The sequence below is a fragment of the Rhamphochromis sp. 'chilingali' genome, assembly GCF_963969265.1.
Source record: "Rhamphochromis sp. 'chilingali' genome assembly, chromosome: 8".
Lineage (NCBI taxonomy): Eukaryota > Metazoa > Chordata > Actinopteri > Cichliformes > Cichlidae > Rhamphochromis > Rhamphochromis sp. 'chilingali'.
The window spans coordinates 39,747,154-39,753,153 of record NC_137935.1 but is presented as its reverse complement, the minus strand read 5'-3'; the positions used below and the strand labels follow the sequence as shown (position 1 = coordinate 39,753,153).

General features: G+C 39.2%; 2 protein-coding genes across 4 annotated transcripts in view; one reads left to right on the top strand and one right to left on the bottom strand.

Annotated features, from left to right (window-relative positions):
• sgsm2 (small G protein signaling modulator 2) overlaps positions 1-6,000 on the top strand; it is a 377,356-nt gene that overhangs the window by 60,142 nt on the left and 311,214 nt on the right. The window lies entirely within an intron of this gene.
• The window catches only part of LOC308401179 (uncharacterized protein), a 124,020-nt gene that overhangs the window by 31,313 nt on the left and 86,707 nt on the right, over positions 1-6,000 (bottom strand). The gene's annotated exons all lie outside the window — the stretch shown is intronic.

The window sequence follows — 6,000 nt, the reverse complement described above, 5'->3', positions numbered from 1 at the left end:
GATGAGATTTGTCTGTGGCTTCATAGCCCTATTCTAAAGACAGTGCGAGTTACCGCTGATTTGCACCGACGTCGCAAAACTGTACCATCTTGAATCCATCTCAAAGGATAAAATAGAAAGATTTCACCAACAATCAGCAGCAGCACTGGCATTCATCAGAAAATACAATGTGACATTGGGCCTATGAGTATGCTGACAAAAATTCCAGAGAGCCAACAGCCAGGGAGGCTGGCATTGACCCAAAGAGAAGCACAAAGAAAAGTCTGATCATCAGCAAGGAGAGATCAGCATTCTTTCAAGGCCATGGTACACTGTAGTGAGCTAGAGAAAAGGGTTTCACAAAAGGAGGCAATCCTTTGATGCTATAACCCACCTAAGTGATCAAAGTGAAGCTTTGGGAGCTCTTGTTTTGTAACTGATTTTGTTGGGTGTGTTCTGAGATGGTTCTGGTGACTTCTAGTCGTTTTCACGGCCTCAGCGTATTCCTACTGAAGGCTACGCAAAAGCTGGAGGAACCAAGATGAGGTTGTCTATCCGCACATCCTCTGATGATGTTAGTAACTTCCTCATTTTCGTAATCTCTGTTTAACCTGACCACGTTCACTTGAATGCCACCAAAATACCTCTGAACTGAAACCTACTACAATCTAACAAAACCTTTCGGGTTAAAAGCAGATTCTTTTTTTCCAAACTGTCACATTATTGCTAGTTTGTATTTGTCCCTCTTCAGAGCAACAAAACAGTAGCACTGACTTTTTCCAACCTAATCAAACAGCCAAGCTGGTCCTTGTCAAAGGATCATCGATCCCAGACCCCGGCAGGACTACTGTTACAATACAATTCAGCAACATTTGAGTCATGTGTGAATGATCCTGATGCTGTTGGTTAGTATATTTGTAAATAAATAAATTAAAAAATAGATTATTCTAAAAATAAAAGTCAACTTTGGGCAAAGGAATAGAAACTCATCAGCCAAAGTCTTGGAAAGATGAGGATAAAGGGAATGATACCCCTGAATTCAATTCAATTCAATTTTATTTATATAGCGCCAAATCACAACATAAGTCTCCTCAGGGCGCTTCATAGATACAGAGAAAAACCCAACAATCATATGACCCCCTATGAGCAGCACTTTGGCGACAGTGGGAAGGAAAAACTCCCTTTTAACAGGAAGAAACCTCCAGCAGAACCAGGCTCAGGGAGGGGCGGGGCCATCTGCTGTGATTGGTTGGGATAAAAGACATGCTGTGAAAGAGAGACAGAGGTTAATAACAGATATGATTCAATGCAGAGAGGTCTGTTAACACATAGTGAGTGAGAAAGGTGACTGGAAAGGAAAAACTCAGTGCATCATGGGAATCCCCGGCAGCCTACGTCTATTGCAGCATAACTAAGGGAGGATTCAGGGTCACCTGGTCCAGCCCTAACTATATGCTTTAGCAAAAAGGAAAGTTTTAAGCCTAATCTTGAAAGTAGAGATAGTGTCTGTCTCCTGAATCAAAACTGGAAGCTGGTTCCACAGAAGAGGGGCCTGAAAACTGAAGGCTCTGCCTCCCATTCTACTTTTAAATACTCTAGGAACAACAAGTAGGCCTGCAGAGCGAGAGCGAAGTGCTCTAATAGGGTGATATGGTACTACAAGGTCATTAAGATAAGATGGGGCCTGATTATTTAAGACCTTGTATGTGAGGAGCAGGATTTTGAATTCTGGATTTAACAGGAAGCCAAAACAGGAGAAATCTGCTCTCTTTCTAGTCCCTGTCAGGACTCTTGCTGCAGCATTTTGGATCAGCTGAAGGCTTTTCAGGGAGTTTTTAGGACTTCCTGATAATAATGAATTACAGTCGTCCAGCCTGGAAGTAATAAATGCATGAACTAGTTTTTCAGCGTCACTCTGAGACAGGATAAAATACAATACTTTTATATTGCATTTTTGTTTTTTACAGTGATGTTAGTTAAGTCTCATTAAGCCTAAAGAGAAGGATTTCCACCCGTGCATGGAAGGAGTCAAGTGTGGATCTTACTGTGGGGATACTGCTCTCTCATTGGATGACATCTCAGAGACTAAAACATACTTTGTATTAATATCGTCTTAAGTCCAGTTTTCCTCAGTTAGCCAGTGAGGAGCATATCTTACATAAGATGCTATAATCAATAAGAGTTGATTATCATGGACAGTGTTTATTGATGTCATACTGCAAGGGTGAAAGGAACGTTTCTGCATTCAGATTTCCAAGTAATACCAGAGTAGCTGAGCCCTGCTAGCCATGAGAATTATGATATTCCTGCATTCATGTTTCAGGTCAACACTATATACACCCTCTAATTAAACCTTAAATTTTATATTGACGATGTGGCACTTCCTGACTCGGCACTGAAAGTAGGCACTAAGTAACCCTCATCACTCAGCTCACACACGGACTCAGACCAAGGCTTTTCTTTGCAGCCTGTTCTCGAATGCGTGCCATTCTCTTCTTTTGTATATTTCTCCTGTTTACTTTTCATTCCTGCTGTCCACTATTTATATTTTATTCACACAGTTGGTGTGGAACGCTGACAATTGTATATGGACAATGACAATAAAGGGCTATTCTATTCTATTCTATTCTATTCTATTCTATTCTATTCTAAGCCCTCACAACAATCATGCTGGTTTTGTTCTACAATAATACTGACCAACAGAAGTTTGAAGCCTAATATCTGGGCATTAGCATATGTACATAGGTCACAAAGAACTTGTGCTGCGGGACTGAAAGTACTGACTTTACCTTACTGTACAACCAGATTAAGTTGAACTTCCCTCGGACAGCTTTAACCAAACTTACAGCCAAATGTTGATATTACAGAGTCTGTAGGCCTCACCACTGGCACTGATGCTGAGGTTGTATCTGCTTGTAATGATGCAGCTGAAAAATCAATGATGCAGTGAATCATGCTGATGGTACGGGCAATGACTGACTAACTCCTGTTGAGGTTTAAATTTATCATCTTAAATGTTAATATGCTGATCACATTGCTTTATATAAGAAAGGCCTAACTCTGAGTACACTCTGTGCCAAAAAGTGCTGATGGGAAACTGCATGCTTTTGCAGCTAGAAAGTGAAACCAACTAGGCTGTTTGATCGAAACTTAAAGTGTGGTGTGACGTAGACGTAAAATAAAGATCATTTTTTAAAGTAAAAAGACCACTTTTGAGCCGTGTCTTTCTTGGCCCTAAAGAATCCAAAAGAACCGGAATTTAACACTACACAACAAGGTTTCAAAATGTATTAGTAAGACAGGCAAACTTCAAGATGTCTAACTGTAAGCCAGCGATTACTTCCTGTGAATCTGCTGCAGCAAAAGCTGTATCACTTGGAGGGTATTTAAATAGACAGGATGAAGGAGTAATGTTGCCGAACACATCTCTGATAGAAAAGGGTCTATGTAAGAAACACTATGTAGGGGACACAATGTTGTCAGGTTTACGTCTTCACCAGCCGGACAGCATGTAGCTGGAAATAAAAATAGTTTTTGGCTTTTTCAAATTATTCCTGTATTTTCTGCCACCAATGTGTTTACAAGACTTTTAGGCACAGAAAAAAAAATTAAAAATCAGATTATTTAATTATTTAACTGCTACTATGAGTCCACACAGGTGTGATAGACCTCTGAGATGCTAGCTTTACCGGCACAGTAGACATTAGATTCATTTTCGTTAATTATGCTAAGAACTTCCATACAAAAGCTTTTATTAGCTGTTTATATGGTAACATATAATCCCGGTCTGACACCTGGTAGTTCGTGGTGCCCTCATCTATTTTTGTTTGTTAAAGGTGGTCAGCAAACAGGTTTCAGGTGCATGACTGCCACCTTCCAGCAGTAGTAATGTACTGCATTCTATTAGGTACTGACAAAAAATGAAGGAAAATATATATTTTACACAATAAATAGTAACATTTATGTAATAAAAAGAAAATCCCGCCTATCTAGATTTAAACTAGTCTGCATGACCTGATATCAGAATCAGAATCAGCAAAGACTCTGTCATCCGCGTTCATTTGACCAATCATCGGGCTTTTTAATTTACTTTTTGTCATCGTTTTTCTAAGCTGCTCAAAATAAATCAGATATTTTTCTGAAATTTAGATTCACTGTTTCACTTCTACCAGCCAACGTTTAAAACAGAAAACAACCATCTGTTTCACAGTTAAAAACTGTTAACATGAGTCTGCAATAATCAACAGCAGGTCTAGTTAGGCTACAGAAGCAAAACAACAGTGAGTTATGATTTCTTTAAAATAAAGTTCTTAAGAAAAATAATATTTTTATTTAAAATGATTTATAACATTATTAATTGCCAATAATATTAAAATCACACAACTAAAACATTTGGGTCACATGTTTACCTTTCTGTCTTACTTTTACTTTGTGCTGTGAAGCTTCAGTGATTATAAGTTAACCAATTCAAACATTTGAGTTGGTTTGTAACACATGACAGCAGTAAGCTTCAGCCCAAATGATGGCATAGAGTCTGTTTTGTATTGTGTGCTATAGTGACATGGGGATATGATATATTAATTATTCTTTCTGAGTTAGCTGGCTGCCGCTCCAGTCCTTTCTGGTTCGGGTGAAAGCGGAGGCTGAGGATAAATGCAGAGGCCAATAAAATGGACTGAACCATCTGCTGTGACCACGCAGGGGGGAACGGGGTTCTTCTCAAATTATGGTTCGCTATCATCTCTGTGGTTTTCACCTTTGGTGTACACATGGTTCATTCGCTTGCAGGTCAGTTCGCTGAGTTGTGTTTTGTTAAGTTGACCTCTTTTATGGGCTCACCTGGTTCTTAAAACAGCTTGTTTTTGTCATTTTTGTAATAATTTTGTCTTTTTGGGGGTATAAAAAAACCCTTTTTGTTTTTGAAGATTACGGCTGTATGTTCTGTTAGTGCCCTTCATCACACATGAACACTTCTTTGCGTTCTCTCCATGAATCCTATTTGTTGAGGTAAAACGTTGTGCAGTATAGCATCTTTGGACACACCAGGTCACAGGGAATTGGTACACTTTGTTTGTATCTGTTACGCAGAGAGGCGCGGTAAGGGAAACATCAGACTTCACTCTATCTTAACTGAAGTAATTGGTTTACTGTCTCTTGCCAACATCGTGCACATACAGACAGCAACTTCTCAAAATGGCCCCCAATCCATTTCCTGCTCCCTTTAAATACTCTGAAGACCACGCCTTCTCAATACAGACTGGCCTATAAAAGAGCTGCAATGGCCACCACAGAGGTAACCTGCAAAACACTTTGTTACATGAATGCTTCCCAGCAGTATCATGGACTTTCTCTGCTTCTTGAGGGCAGATTAAATAAAAAGTTTGGAATATTTCACACCAATTGCAAATAAAGATGCCATTTTTTCAAACATCTCGGCTCATCAGTTACAATTTCGTAAGTCTACAAAACTCTGAATTCTCTGCAAAGAACAAACTGCAAAACGCTTCTGAAGGTTGCGACTCCGACAACGTTAAGAAAATAACTAAAGGTAAGCCTTTGCATTGCAGAGCTGGACTGGTTGATTTTCTCAGTGGCTCTTTTGTGAAAACAAGATGAACAAATACAAAAGAGCTCGGACCTTCTCGTGGTGTAATTTACAAATCTGTAATATTAGTAATATTAGCTGAGTGAATTCCAGTTTGATGTTGCTTTGCTGTAAAATCTGGACTCCATTTAAAAAAATAATTTACAAGGTAAATTTGGTAATGAGTAAAGCAATAACAGATAAAAACGTCCCAGCGACTACGCTTTTTCTTTTCATTGCACCCTGTTATTCTGTGTGATTCAGAGGAAAGCACAAACTCTGCTCGTTTCCCCAATTTTTGTCAAGTGTTACCAGGTGTTGGTTGAGACGTATTCTGGGTAGGACAACCGAATGTCTATGCTTAAAATTAGCCCTTTATTGTGCGTGTTTTTCATGTAGAATGAGTCAGAGCAAAGAAAAGACAGATTTAACTCTGT